This window comes from Bombina bombina, chromosome 6 (assembly GCF_027579735.1).
Source record: "Bombina bombina isolate aBomBom1 chromosome 6, aBomBom1.pri, whole genome shotgun sequence".
NCBI lineage: Eukaryota > Metazoa > Chordata > Amphibia > Anura > Bombinatoridae > Bombina > Bombina bombina.
In genome coordinates this window covers 839,558,377-839,574,343 of record NC_069504.1, presented here as the reverse complement: position 1 = coordinate 839,574,343, position 15,967 = coordinate 839,558,377, and the positions used below count along the sequence as shown (strand labels likewise).

The 15,967-nt window shown below is 39.1% G+C and overlaps 1 protein-coding gene across 1 annotated transcript in view; it reads left to right on the top strand.

The window, feature by feature from the left end:
• Positions 1-1,282: 1,282 nt before the first annotated feature.
• The window catches only part of ANXA4 (annexin A4), a 158,031-nt gene continuing 143,346 nt past the window's right edge, over positions 1,283-15,967 (top strand). The window contains exon 1 of the mRNA XM_053718226.1: positions 1,283-1,382. The gene's annotated coding sequence lies outside the window, so the exon portion shown is untranslated. The remainder of the gene's footprint in view (positions 1,383-15,967) is intronic.

Below are 15,967 nucleotides of genomic sequence, written 5' to 3'. Positions count from 1 at the left end.
TTTCTCTAACTACAGTCACCACGGTACCATATGGTTTCTCCTATATTTTTCCTCCTGTCCGTCGGTCGAATGACTGGGGTGGGCGGAGCCTAGGAGGGACTATATGGCCAGCTTTGCTGGGACTCTTTGCCATTTCCTGTTGGGGAAGAGATATTCCCACAAGTAAGGATGACGCCGTGGACCGGACACACCGTTGGAGAAAGTAATTTATCAGGTAAGCATAAATTCTGTTTTTTTTGAAATGCAAGAATGTAAGTTAAGATGCCAGCCCATTTTTGAACAACTTGGGTTGTTCTTGCTGATTGGTGGATAAATTCATCCACCAATAAAAAAGTGCTGTCCAGATAAAAAAGCTTAGATGCCTTCTTTTTCAAATAAATATAGCAAGAGAAGGAAGAAAAATTGATAATAGGCGTAAATTAGAAGGTTGTTTAAAATTGCATGCTCTATCTGAATCACAAAAGAAAAAAAAAAATTGGTTCAATATCCCTTTAACTCAGATCAAATCCCACAACCCTTCAGACAGTATTTTATCATTGAAGATAATATAGAATAAATGTAGAAAAAGGGGACACTGTGGAGGGCCTATCAACCCTTGAAGCATTCCTGAGTTATACTATCTAATTAATCATGGAAATGTATACTAATTATTAGCATAAATGCTGCAAATATATATCAGACCACATAGCAGATCAGGGCGCTGTCTAGGGCGATCTTTAGTTTCCGCTTCCCAAACCAGTTTGTTGATCCTAATCTAAAGCCTTTGTGTGTATTTGTGTAACTGTGCTGAAGGAATAAAATAAATACTACTTGTTACCCAGACGAAAATAATCAGTCTGACCAGTGTTATAACCTTGTGGCAGGACCACCTGATAATAAAGTACTATTTATTTATAGTCGACTAACAACACAAAACACGATATTATGGAGTTAAATTTGAAGGCAAAGTAAAAAACGGCCTCATTGGCACGTCATTAATAATAGCACAGCCATTACAGTACATGGTTATGTGGCGTGATAACTAAGAAACCAGTAATGAGTGTTAATTTGTGTACAGTATATGTGTGTGTATAAAGGTGTGAGAACTGGATGGAGAACAAAGTGTATGTGCAGATTAGTTTTTAAATAGTTCTATATTTTTGGGAGTTACTTTGCATAGGTGCAGTCCAGATAATACTTTAATGTCCTTATAGCTTTGAGTAAAGAGAGCAGGAAAAAAAAAAAAAGTTTATTGCAAATGCAGGAACTATCCTGGTTGCACAGACAGGAGGAGGAACACTACTGGTGACCCGCCCAGCAGCACCAGCCACCTCCCTGCCTGTCTCTTACTTATAACTCCTCTGTGATACCTGTCTTCTTTACAGCTTCGGGACTTGCTGCAGGTGAGAGTTCTTTTTGGGGTCTTTTACCACTGTAGAGGGAGGGGACAAGTATTTGTGCAGTAAGGCTGAGAGCCCTGATAGTGCTGCCATGACTCTGCAGAAGTTCTATAAATGTTTGCTACTATAAACTTTCTTGATGCCGAATACTACTAACTTATGTGCCTGAAAGTCAGTTTATACTTGGTACTAGCACTATCTTATATCAGCAGTGACATTTAGAAGATAACTTTAGCTGTCTGATGGTAAAACAAAAGTATCTGCCTAGTGTATCTCTAACACTATCATATCTGCCTGTTCAGTGTGGTGATTACATTTGTAAGCATTTTAGTTACAGTATTATCTTTATTGGTAACGTGCCAAAAGGTTTCTAGGAGCTACACAGCCACAGGAGGTATAATAAACATATACAATACCGGGATAAGCAGAGTCATAAATATAATGGGATCTTGCTGTCATCATTATTTGTATTTATAGGTTACAGCAAATCTCCCTATCTAGGAGGTATTAGCCTATCTGGGGGTAACAGTAAGTTTGTGTGGGGAGCAATGTGTGTGTCTGCTGATGACTGTAACCCCAAGTAAGACTAGAAAAAGCACTTTGGGGTAATCTTATATTATCATTCTGTTTGTTGATCACTGCTTTAGGGTTAACAGTAATGCACCAGTCTTTGAGTAACAGTGATGTACTGAATTACATCTAAATACCTGTATGTGGTTTTTGTGTCCTGTAACAGAAAATAGTAATCTGTTAATTATAGCTATTTTAAAGTAGCTTTAGTATATCCTTTTACTTATACAAACTGTTAACCTTTTTTCAAGCATTTGTGCCATAATGACATGGTGTAACTTATTACAGCATTATTATTGGATCAAAATGTTCCTTTAATGAATATAATTGAGTCAATAAATTATTACCAATTGTATTTAATACTCAAAATGTGGAAGTATAGAGAGAACTCAAACATTGTCATGAACAACAATTTGTCTCAATGTAAAGGAAGTCTAATAGAGAATTCCTTTATGTGAGATATTAATGGGATAGAAAGGTCAAAAATGAAATGTGCATTTCAATTGAGATAAAAGCATTTTTTGCAATATGCTTCTAGTAAAAGTTATTACTGATTTTCTGCAGCATACTCGCATATCCTGTGAGGGCCCGTGCACCAATGTTCAAATACTAAGCATGTTCAGAGAGGTGGCTGTGGTGTGTATTGTTTCTGAAGGTGTAATTTGAGTCATACAAGCTACTGCTGATCCTCTAAGGTGGTGTTAAAATACTGGGTCACTGGCCCTAACGGTATACGTGCGTATGCCATAGTAACTTATTAGAAGCATTTTTGCTAAAGGAAGTATATTTCAAATTGAAATGTACCTATGCACATATAATTTGACCTTTCTATACCTTTTAATTTAGTTCAAGTTGTTAGCTCAATTGTGTTTTTTTTGAAGATTTTTTATTTTAATGTGACACCTCTAGAGTTTTTGTACAGTACAAGATAAAGGGATACAATTTAAGTTATTTATAAACTATGACTGAGTTTATACTAAGCAAAAATGAAAACGTAGTGAATTCTTGTTTATTCATTTGCAACAAATTCTTTTACAAATCATTCAGAACAAATCTCCTGTGACAACCATAGACAGGTAATGTGACAGTAGCATATTCTGATAACTGTGCTGGTCTAATTTTTTTTTTTTAAATATTGAGTGAATAATGAATGAAAAATCAGGTGCAGAATTTTACTGCAGTGCCTGGTATGTGTGGATCAGTGTCCTGTAGCTGTTTCTCTGGAAATACGTGTTTTTTTTTTTTTTTTTTGTTCTGTTTTTTTCTAACCACTTTAGAAATGTATTGCCCACTGACATAGCTATTCAAATGTTTGTTATTGCTGAAAGCAATAGTTTGAATTATGTTTTGTTATATTTAAAAAAATTAAAAATGCTATAACTGTAATATTTGAAGATTCCCAGCTACTGATTGCGCAAGAGCAGGGCCTGTCAATCACCTAGAACAAATTAAAGTGAAGGTAAACTTTGGTGAATGAAAGTCCGTTTTTGAAAAATACTATTAAAACCATGGACACTTTCATTCATCAAAGTTTACAAAGCAGCCGTTTTGATTAAAAACTTACCTTTTTTTTCTTTTCACAGCCAGAGCAGCTTCCCCCTCCTGGAAATCCTCTCTTCACATGTCAGCAATGACTAATCCGGCTTCCTCCAATCACAGCTTTCCCCCCAGGGTAGTCATTGCCATGCTGTGATTGGAGGAAGCAGGATTAGTCATTGCTGACATGTGAAGAGAGGATTTCCAGGAGGGGGAAGCTGCTCTGGGTGTGAAAAGAAAAAAAGGTAAGTATTTTTTTTTTTTTTTTTTTTTTTTAAATCAAAACGGTTGCTTTGTAAATTTTGATGAATGAAAGTGCCCCTGTTTTTAATAGTATTTTTAAAAAACGGGCTTTCATTCATCAAAGTTTACTTTCACTTTAATTCTGCCAACTCCACTGCTTCTTAAAGGGACATGAAAATGCTTTAACATGTTAAAAGTATTTTTATTATTGCACTATTGCTTGCAACCACCAGCCAGCCAGCCCCCAATAGTGCATTGCAGCTGCTAAGCATATGTACATATGCTTTTCAACAAAGGATACAAAGTGAGCAACTCAAATTTAATAATAGAAGTAAATTTAAAAGTATCATAAAATTACATGACAGTATACACAGATTTTCATATAACTGCATGCAATAGACACTACTATAAAGAAGAATATGTACAAATACTGATTTAAAAATCCAGTACAAAATCTCTTAACTTACTTAGATAAGCAAAACTATACATTTTTACAAAAACATTACCAGGTGGGCTATATAAATGAATCAACTACAAAACCATTTTTTATTAACAATTCAGATACAGCATGCAATTTTAAACTGCTTCCTAGGGGAATTCTCTTGGTATTCTTTGTTGAAAATCATTATTGGGTAGCAATGCACAGCTGGGAAGTAGCTGCTCATCTTGCCATTGGCTCATCTGATGTGTTCAGCTAGCTGATAGTACTACGTTACTGCTCCTTTAGAAAAGGATACTAAGAGGATGAAGAATATTTTATAATAAAAGTGCAATTGAAAGTTGTTTTAAATCTAATGCTCTATATGAAACATTTTGGTTTTCTGATCCCATGATGTAAAATGGGGGGAAGTAGGATAAAGGCCAGCATTGTGTTTCTTGGGCTTTATGTTGAACAAGTATGTGTTAGTTTAAACAAATGTAGGGAATGCTATGCATTCAGTACTCTAGCGCTCTATCCCAAATAAAATGTATATTTTCTGTCTATTGTATTATGCCTGTGGGTGTGGTTTTGCTTGTTGAGCTGTCAGTGTAGTGGATGCCCTGTGGGGCTGTGTGTGCTCAGGAGGGGTGTGGTTCTAACTTGTATTTGTCATGTGTCTTTAATTCTTTTTGCAGGCAGAGCAGACTTAGCTCTTCGCTTTATGTATCTGTAAATAGTTGCATAATATCCGCTTTTGTTTAAACACTAGATTCCTTTGTATCCTGTTCCAGCAAACAAAGGTCTATGCTTTTATAGAAATTCTGCAAAATAAAGTGGTAGAAAAAGAGCTCATGCTATCCATGTATTTAACTGGAGAAATGTGTGCATTAGGCTCACAGAAAGCATTCAAATACTAAGTTTCTTTTCATTTGGTTGTATGTGGTGATACATGGGTTAATATTTTCTGTTGCAAAATATTTCCTTTGCATCCGGCCAAATTGGTAAAGTAACTGCACTGCTGTCAGGGTAACTAAAGATTAATTGGACAATCTTGTGGGTGTGGTTTTCAGATTTGTCTGTTTTTTCCTCAATTTTTTTTTTTTCCTGGAAACCCGTGAGTTGAGGATTACAACCTAATGTGTTATTGGTTTATGTATTGAAATAGTTGCAGGCCTAGCTGACTATGAGTGGGGTGTGTCTGCTCTTGTGTGGCAAAGAGAAAGTTGTTTATGTGCGTTGAACTTTCAAGGTTATGGTTTTGCTAATTTATTATTATTATTATTATGTATTTATTATGTATTTATAAAGCGCCAACAGATTACGCAGCGCTATACAAGTAATAGTAAAACATTACAAGAATGCATTATAAACAAACAAGTACAGTATTGGGGTACATTACAGTTGTAGGTGCAATAATGAGTTATACAAAAGGAGAGGAATGCCCTGCCCTTGAGCACAATCAGTAGTAGTTCACTTTTTAAATACAAAGTGTCCTGCAGATAGAAAGGCTTACAATCTAAGGGAGAGGGGATGGACACAAAAGGTAAGGGAAATGAGCCTGATATAAGGCAGGGTAAACTGAGAGTGGGTGAAGTGTGTGGCAAGAAAATGAGGGTTGGGAGAGTGTAACAGAATATGGTAGAATTTCAGTACAGAGGCTGTGAGTGTGAATTTTTCTATCTTTTATGTTTGTATTTTTACAAGTATTTTGTCAATTTAACCCTTTGTATGAAACAAGTTATTGGGAACAGTATTTTGTACTGTGCATTTAAGAGAAATGAATCTTAAAGAAATGCAAATACAGTAACCAAATGAGTAAAGCAATGCAGCTAGGTACATGGTCCACTGTGTGCATACATATAAATATACTCATTTTCATAGTTTGTGTACATGCATAGAGGGACTGTCAGAGGAGCTGGTGACGTTTCTGGGTCATCTGTGTAGGCAAACTGGCTGTAAGCACTGTTTTTAATAGAGGAAGTTAGAAGTTTAGTGGCTTAAAGGGCCATGATACCCACATTTTTTCTTTCATGATTTAGAAAGAGAATGCATTTTTAAACATCTTTCTAATTTACTTCTATTATCTAATTTGTTTTATTCTCTTGATATTCTTTGCTGAAAAGCATATCTAGATATGCTCAGTAGCTGCTGATTGGTTGCTGCACATAGAAGTCTCATGTGATTGGCTCACCCATGTGCATTGCTTTTTCTTCAAATAAGGATATCTCAAAAATGAAGTAAAATAAATAATAGAAGTAAATTGTAATGTTGTTTAAATTTGTATGTTCTATCTGAATCATGAAAGAAAGATTTTGGGTTTAGTGGCCCTTTAAGATCCTGGTAAATGTGTTGCAAAATACTAGTGTGAGATACTACTGGAAGGCTATATTGTTGTTCCTGGGCATTACATTGAATAACCCTAACTTGGAATATAACCTGAAAAAAACAAGAGTGCATCACAACAGTGTAATGGAGTTGTTTATATATTCCATATGTATTATGCAAAGAGAAAGCAGGAATAATTTATCCTATAAAGGCAAAGTATTGCGGTGTTAGGACTAGTCCACATTGGGACTCCTTTTTAAGTTGGTGACTGGCTAAGCAGAATATGGCCATATTGTGTGACTAACGTCCCAATATTAATATAAAAGCATAGGTGAGTTTAAACATGTTATGTTTATCTGCAAGTGAATGTGCGCGAATATAACCCCTGTTTTGTGTAATTATTTGGTCTTGGTGGCTACACTTCCAAAGATGTAATTAAAGGGACATTCACCACTTAGTGTAACATGTTTTTATATTGTAAATTAAAAAAACGGAGGTCCGCCTACACTATACCCCTCCTCCCTTGCTTCTGTCCTAATCAGCGGCGCTAACTACTCTAATACCCGGTCAATATGGATGCCGAACTCCCCCCACTATTACGTAGCTGCCTTCTTCTTAAACTGATAAGCAAATCAGAATCCAGTCCTCGGACAGAAATTGCACGCGCGTGCAATTTCTGTCCGAGGACTGGATTCTGATTTGCTTATCAGTTTAAGAAGAAGGCAGCTACGTAATAGTGGGGGGAGTTCGGCATCCATATTGACCGGGTATTAGAGTAGTTAGCGCCGCTGATTAGGACAGAAGCAAGGGAGGAGGGGTATAGTGTAGGCGGACCTCCGTTTTTTTTAATTTACAATATAAAATCATGTTACACTAAGTGTTGAATGTCCCTTTAAGCTGATTTTGTAAGATGTGTTAAACCAAACTTTTTGTTGATTTATACAGTAAATATATATAAAAAATTTTTACAAAGTTACGCGTGTGATTCACGTGTATGTGTGTGGTTTTTTTTTTTTGGTTTTTTTTTTTTAATCGTAGGGGTCAATTTTCTGTTGGTTTATAATAGACCTGAGCATTCTGAAGTTTCTGATACCTATGAATGCGGTAGGTGGGGGTCCTTCCATATTCCTTTTGTGTGGTTCAGATTTTTTTCTTTTAATAAGCATTCACGTTTTTGACCTTTTATTGCATATTGTTGCAAAATTTGTTTTCCTGTGTTGCATCTTTTTAAAGAGACAGTAAACACCTTAAAGGTTTTTTATATAAAATGTTTAGTTATGAGTAAAACAACTTTGCAACATATTTGTATGATTTATTTTGCCCCCCTTTTATGTAATTTTAGCTCTGAAAATTGAACACTTTCTTATTCTTAGAACTTGAAATTGCTGACATATCAAGGCTAACTCTGCTACATATATGTCCATAATTAGGTTTTATCAAAGATCAACTGCAAAACAATGTACATTACACTAAATGTTGCTAGCTTTGTTGGCCATGTATTAAAACCCAGATTGGCTCCCTCAAACAAGGCAAATGGGTAGTGGAGTTTGGCTATTGAAAACTAATTGCAGTATAAAGGATTTCAGTTTATTTTGTAGCAACACAATATAAATTTCTCTGCCTTTAACCTCTTAAGGACATATGATGGAATTTTTCCGTCATAAAACAATTGAGCAAACTGAAAGCTGTGTCCTTAAAGGGTTGAATCTTGCTGTTTGTTTAAAATATGGATACATAGCTCTAACTAAAATCCAGGTCTTGCAGGTAGGGTTCCAGCCTCAGCCCTGTTTTCCTGGATACTCATGAGTTGCTCATGCTGCAGGGTGTGCAGAGGGCAACATGCATTATGCTCCTAAACAGCACACAGATAGTGATCCTACACAGCACTATTCATGTTCCTCCCTGCATACCCTGAAACATGTGTAACTCATAAGTGTCCAGAAAAACATGGCCGAGGTGGAAACCCTATTTACAGGTGTAGGAACTGTGTACATGGATTATAAACATTCCAGCACGAGTGGGAGAAGTTCTACATTCTTGCTCAGGGAGGAGTGTTCGTTCGTTTGTTAATCATGGGACTTGCCGGTCTCACACTCCCCACTTCCCACAGGATACAAACTGATTTGACCCTACTCTGAATTTTACATTTTTATAAGCATTGTGCTGGGATTACCTTGTGTGTTATCTCCAGTGGGACTGATAAGCAAGTGCATGCAGAGATGGAAAGAAGGGAAAGTCTTGTTAGTGTGATGACAATATCTGTAATACCTCCCAGCATATTCATTTGCCAAATAAGAACATAATCATGTCCAGGAAACATACTGAGACATGCAGGTTCCTAAGTCAAAATTGAGGGGCCGCTAATAAATTCCAATGCCATAGTCCTGCTAATAAAATAATAAAACATGTGCTTATGTAAGCGCACTTATAGATGTATGTGTGTTTATACAGTGTCCTCTAGAGAGATGCTTATGAATAAGGACATTTTTAATTCTTGAAGTGAGAATCATTATTTTAACAATATATGGTATCCCCTTCAGTATATACAAGAAACAAGGGGACTATTAACTATATTTTTATTCCGATATGTAAAAAAAGTTTCCAGGTTATAAAAAAATAAATTAAATAAATTCTTAAAGGGACATAAAATGTCATGATTATACTGGGGGGGTGTGTACAGCCACGTCATTCTACAGTGAAAAAGATGTGATAAAGCATCTTAAAGGGATAGGAAACCCACATTTTATTCCTAACATATGGAGAGTCCACAACGTCATCAATTACTAGGGGGAATATCACTCCTGGCCATCAGGAGGAGTCAAAGAGCAACACAGCAAAGATGTTAAATGTCACTTCCTGTACCCATAATCCCCAGTCATTCTCTTTGCCTCTGTCAATGGAGGCGGTGAAGTTTTACTGTCTAAAGAAAATTTGGATTTCTTTGCTACAAGCAAGATTTTTGGGTCTAGCCGTAGTCCACGTTAATCTCTTTAGTAGAGTAGTGGTGGCTTTAAAGCAGTTAGAAAATTGTGAGGTGGGCCTTGCTTTCTTTTCTAACATATGTGCTGCCCAGGTTATAGAAAGCCAGAGTAGGCTTACTCTGTTATTTCTTTTTCTACAGGTCTCTGAGTAGTATGTGTCCTCTCACACCTTGTAAGCTGTCGTCCTCCCTGACAGCTAGATTGCAGGTAAGTGCTTTTTTGTCTTCTTGGTCTGGGAGACTTGCACTGAAGGGGTCAAACTGGTCTCTCTGCATTATATTTTTGGGACTAGAATCCTTAGTAGAGGATTACTTTCAGGCAGTGGGCAGGCACGTTATGTATGTGGTCTAGAGACTTGGCGTTAATCTATTTATGGGAAAGGAGTTAACCCTATATTGGTGGCTCATGTGTTTATTTTATTTTTTTCAGCAGTTCACTGTGGCTTATTTTATTTATTAACTCTAAATGGCTACAAGTTGTTTATTGGGCACTACTTTATTTTTTTTATTTACATTGTGCTTTCATTTTGACTACGCTCTCAGACTTAGTCAGAGTGTCTCTTTTTAAACTGTAGTGTATTTCTTCTGTTAAGTGTGATCAGTCCACGGGTCATCATTACTTCTGGGATATTACTCCTCCCCAACAGGAAGTGCAAGAGGATTCACCCAGCAGAGCTGCATATAGCTCCTCCCCTCTACGTCACTCCCAGTCATTCTCTTGCACCCAACGACTAGATAGGATGTGTGAGAGGACGATGGTGATTATACTTAGTTTTATACCTTCAATCAAAAGTTTGTTATTTTATAATAGCACCGGAGTGTGTTATTCCTTCTCTGGTAGAGTTTGAAGAAGAATCTACCAGAGTTTTTACTATGATTTTAGCCGGAGTAGTTAAGATCATATTGCTGTTTCTCGGCCATCTGAGGAGAGGTAAACTTCAGATCAGGGGACAGCGGGCAGATTAATCTGCAAAGAGGTATGTAGCAGCTTTTATTTTCTGACAATGGAATTGATGAGAAAATCCTGCCATACCGATATGTCATGTATGTATATTTTACACTTCAGTATTCTGGGGAATGGTACTTCACTGGAATTACACTGTGTACATAAGACTTTAGCCTATTTTGCAGGGTCTAGCAACAGGCTTTTAATAACTCTTAATTTATGTTAAACGTTTTTGCTGGAATGTAAAATCGTTTTCATTTTCTGAGGTACTGGGTGAATAAAATGTTTGGGCACTATTTTTCCACTTGGCAGTTGCTTAATCTAGTTTCTGATCTCTCTCACTGTTGTGTGTGAGGGGGAGGGGCCATTTTTTGGCGCTTTTGCTACGCATCAAAAAATTCAGTCAGCAGCTCATTGTATTTCCTGCATGATCCGGTTCATCTCTACAGAACTCAGGGGTCTTCAAAACTTGTTTTGAGGGAGGTAATCATTCACAGCAGAGCTGTGAGATTGTAGTTGACTGTGATAAAAAACGTTTATTCTGTAATTTTTTTCTGCTATCAGGGTTAGTTGTCTTTTGCTAATGGGAACAAACCTTTGCTAAAGTTGTGTTGTTTACAAAGATTGATGCTATAACTTTTTCAGTTTATTAATTTTCAACTGTCATAAATCTTCTGTGCTTCTTATAGGCACAGTACGTTTTCATAGTATTTTACTTGAATAGTATTCCAAGTTGCAAGTTTATTTGCTAGTGTGTTAAACATGTCTGATTCAGAGGAAGATACCTGTGCTATTTGTGCTAATGCCAAAGTGGAGCCCAATAGAAATTTATGTACTAACTGTATTGATGCTACTTTAAATAAAAGTCAATCTGTACAAATTGAACACATTTCACCAAACAGCGAGGGGAGAGTTATGCCGACTAACTCGCCTCACGTGTCAGTACCTGCATCTCCCGCTCGGGAGGTGCGCGATATTGTGGCGCCCAGTACATCTGGGCGGCCATTACAAATAACATTACAAGATATGGCTACTGTTATGACTGAAGTTTTGGCTAAATTACCAGAATTAAGAGGCAAGCGTGATCACTCTGGGGTGAGAACAGAGTGCGCTGATAATACTAGGGCCATGTCAGATACTGCGTCACAGCTTGCAGAACATGAGGACGGAGAGCTTCTGTCTGCGGCTGACGGTTCTGATCCAAACAGATTGGATTCAGATATTTCAAATTTTAAATTTAAGCTGGAGAACCTCCGTGTATTACTAGGGGAGGTGTTAGCGGCTCTGAATGATTGTAACACAGTTGCAATACCAGAGAAGATGTGTAGGTTGGATAAATATTTTGCAGTACCAACGAGTACCGACGTTTTTCCTATACCTAAGAGACTTACTGAAATTATTACTAAGGAGTGGGATAGACCCGGTGTGCCGTTCTCACCCCCTCCGATATTTAGAAAGATGTTTCCAATAGACACCACCACACGGGACTTATGGCAAACGGTCCCTAAGGTGGAGGGAGCAGTTTCTACTTTAGCTAAGCGTACCACTATCCCGGTGGAGGATAGCTGTGCCTTTTCAGATCCAATGGATAAAAAGTTAGAGGGTTACCTTAAGAAAAGGTTTGTTCAACAAGGTTTTATATTGCAACCCCTTGCATGCATTGCGCCGGTCACGGCTGCGGCGGCATTCTGGTTTGAGTCGCTGGAAGAGACCATTAGTTCAGCTACTCTGGATGACATTACGGACAAGCTTAGAGTCCTTAAGCTAGCTAATTCATTCATTTCGGAGGCCGTAGTACATTTAACTAAACTTACGGCTAAGAATTCAGGATTCGCCATTCAGGCACGCAGAGCACTGTGGCTAAAATCCTGGTCAGCTGATGTTACTTCTAAGTCTAAATTACTTAATATACCTTTCAAAGGGCAGACCTTATTTGGGCCTGGTTTGAAAGAAATTATCGCTGACATTACAGGAGGTAAAGGCCACGCCCTGCCTCAAGACAGGGCCAAACCTAAGGCCAGACAGTCTAATTTTCGTTCCTTTCGGAATTTCAAAGCAGGAACAGCATCAACTTCCTCTGCTCCAAAACAAGAAGGATCTGTTGCTCGCTACAGACAAGGCTGGAGACCTAACCAGTCTTGGAACAAGGGCAAGCAGGCCAGGAAACCTGCTGCTGCCCCTAAAACAGCATGAATTGAGGGCCCCCGATCCGGGATCGGATCTAGTGGGGGGCAGACTTTCTCTCTTCGCCCAGGCTTGGGCAAGAGATGTCCAGGATCCCTGGGCGCTAGAGATAATATCTCAGGGATACCTTCTGGACTTCAAATACTCTCCTCCAAGAGAGAGATTTCATCTGTCAAGGTTGTCAACAAACCAAACAAAGAAAGAGGCGTTTCTACGCTGCGTACAAGAGCTTTTGTTAATGGGAGTAATCCATCCAGTTCCACGGTCGGAACAGGGACAAGGGTTTTACTCAAATCTGTTTGTGGTTCCCAAAAAAGAGGGAACTTTCAGACCAATCCTGGACTTAAAAATCCTAAACAAATTCCTAAGAGTTCCATCGTTCAAGATGGAGACTATTCGGACAATTTTACCCATGATCCAAAAGGGTCAGTACATGACCACAGTGGATTTAAAGGATTCTTACCTTCACATACCGATTCACAAAGATCATTACCGGTACCTAAGGTTTGCTTTCCTAGACAGGCATTACCAGTTTGTAGCTCTTCCATTCGGATTGGCTACAGCTCCAAGAATCTTCACAAAGGTTCTGGGTGCTCTTCTGGCGGTACTAAGACCGCGGGGGATCTCGGTAGCTCCGTACCTAGACGACATTCTGATACAAGCTTCAAGCTTTCAAACTGCCAAGTCTCATATAGAGTTAGTACTGGCATTTCTAAGGTCACATGGATGGAAGGTGAACGAAAAGAAAAGTTCACTCATTCCACTCACAAGAGTTCCCTTCCTGGGGACTCTTATAGATTCTGTAGAAATGAAGATTTACCTGACAGAAGACAGGTTAACAAGACTTCAAAGTGCTTGCCACACCCGTCAGTGGCTCAATGCATGGAGGTAATCGGCTTAATGGTAACGGCAATGGACATAGTACCCTTTGCACGCTTACACCTCAGACCACTGCAACTGTGCATGCTAAGTCAGTGGAATGGGGATTACTCAGATTTGTCCCCTTCTCTGAATCTGGATCAAGAGACCAGAAATTCTCTTCTATGGTGGCTTTCTCGGCCACATCTGTCCAGGGGGATGCCATTCAGCAGGCCATACTGGACAATTGTAACAACAGACGCCAGCCTTCTAGGTTGGGGTGCCGTCTGGAATTCTCTGAAGGCTCAGGGACAATGGAGTCAGAAGGAGAGTCTCCTACCAATAAACATTCTGGAATTGAGAGCAGTTCTCAATGCCCTCCTGGCTTGGCCCCAGTTGACAACTCGGGGGTTCATCAGGTTTCAGTCGGACAACATCACGACTGTAGCTTACATCAACCATCAGGGAGGGACAAGAAGCTCCCTAGCAATGATGGAAGTATCAAAGATAATTCGCTGGGCAGAGTCTCACTCTTGCCACCTGTCGGCAATCCACATCCCAAGAGTGGAGAACTGGGAGGCGGATTTCTTAAGTCGTCAGACTTTTCATCCGGGGGAGTGGGAACTTCATCCGGAGGTCTTTGCTCAAATACTTCGTCATTGGGGCAAACCAGAGATAGATCTCATGGCGTCTCGACAGAACGCCAAGCTTCCTCGTTACGGATCCAGATCCAGGGATCCAGGAGCAGTCCTGATAGATGCCCTGACAGCACCTTGGGACTTCAGGATGGCTTACGTGTTTCCACCCTTCCCGATGCTTCCTCGATTGATTGCCAGAATCAAACAGGAGAGAGCATCAGTTATTCTAATAGCACCTGCATGGCCACGCAGGACTTGGTATGCAGACCTGGTGGACATGTCATCCTGTCCACCTTGGTCTCTACCTCTGAAACAGGACCTTCTGATACAGGGTCCTTTCAAACATCAAAATCTAACTTCTCTGAAGCTGACTGCTTGGAAATTGAACGCTTGATTTTATCAAAACGTGGTTTTTCTGAGTCAGTTATTGATACCTTAATACAGGCTAGGAAGCCTGTTACCAGAAGGATTTACCATAAGATATGGCGTAAATACCTATATTGGTGCGAATCCAAAGGTTACTCTTGGAGTAAGGTTAGGATTCCTAGGATATTGTCTTTTCTACAAGAAGGTTTAGAAAAGGGTTTATCTGCTAGTTCATTAAAGGGACAGATCTCAGCTCTGTCCATTCTGTTGCAAACGTCTGTCAGAAGTTCCAGACGTTCAGGCTTTTTGTCAGGCTTTGGCCAGGATTAAGCCCGTGTTTAAAACTGTTGCTCCGCCATGGAGTTTAAACCTTGTTCTTAACGTTTTACAGGGCGTTCCGTTTGAACCCCTTCATTCCATTGATATAAAGTTGTTATCTTGGAAAGTTCTATTTTTAATGGCTATTTCCTCGGCTCGAAGAGTCTCTGAGTTATCAGCCTTACATTGTGATTCTCCTTATTTGATTTTTCATTCGGATAAGGTAGTTCTGCGTACTAAACCTGGGTTCTTACCTAAGGTAGTCACTAACAGGAATATCAATCAAGAGATTGTTGTTCCTTCTTTGTGTCCAAATCCTTCTTCGAAGAAGGAACGTCTTCTGCACAATCTGGATGTAGTTCGTGCCCTAAAATTTTACTTACAGGCAACTAAGGAATTTCGACAAACGTCTTCCCTGTTTGTCGTTTACTCTGGTCAGAGGAGAGGTCAAAAGGCTTCTGCTACCTCTCTCTTTCTTTTTGGCTTCGTAGCATAATTCGTTTAGCTTATGAGACTGCTGGACAGCAGCCTCCTGAAAGAATTACAGCTCATTCTACTAGAGCTGTGGCTTCCACTTGGGCCTTTAAGAATGAGGCCTCTGTTGAACAGATTTGCAAGGCTGCAACTTGGTCTTCGCTTCATACTTTTTCCAAATTTTACAAATTTGACACTTTTGCTTCCTCGGAGGCTATTTTTGGGAGAGAGGTTCTTCAGGCAGTGGTTCCTTCTGTATAAAGAGCCTGCCTATCCTTCCCGTCATCCGTGTACTTTTGCTTTGGTATTGGTATCCCAGAAGTAATGATGACCCGTGGACTGATCACACTTAACAGAAGAAAACATAATTTATGCTTAGCTGATAAATTCCTTTCTTCTGTAGTGTGATCAGTCCACGGCCCGCCCTGTTTTTTAAGGCAGGTAAATATTTTTTAAATTATACTCCAGTCACCACTACACCCTTGGCTTCTCCTTTCTCGTTGGTCCTTGGTCGAATGACTGGGAGTGACGTAGAGGGGAGGAGCTATATGCAGCTCTGCTGGGTGAATCCTCTTGCACTTCCTGTTGGGGAGGAGTAATATCCCAGAAGTAATGATGACCCGTGGACTGATCACACGACAGAAGAAAGGAATTTATCAGGTAAGCATAAATTATGTTTTTTACCGGCTTTGAAGCGTGCGTTTTGCATCTGTGGCTCAGCTGCAATGG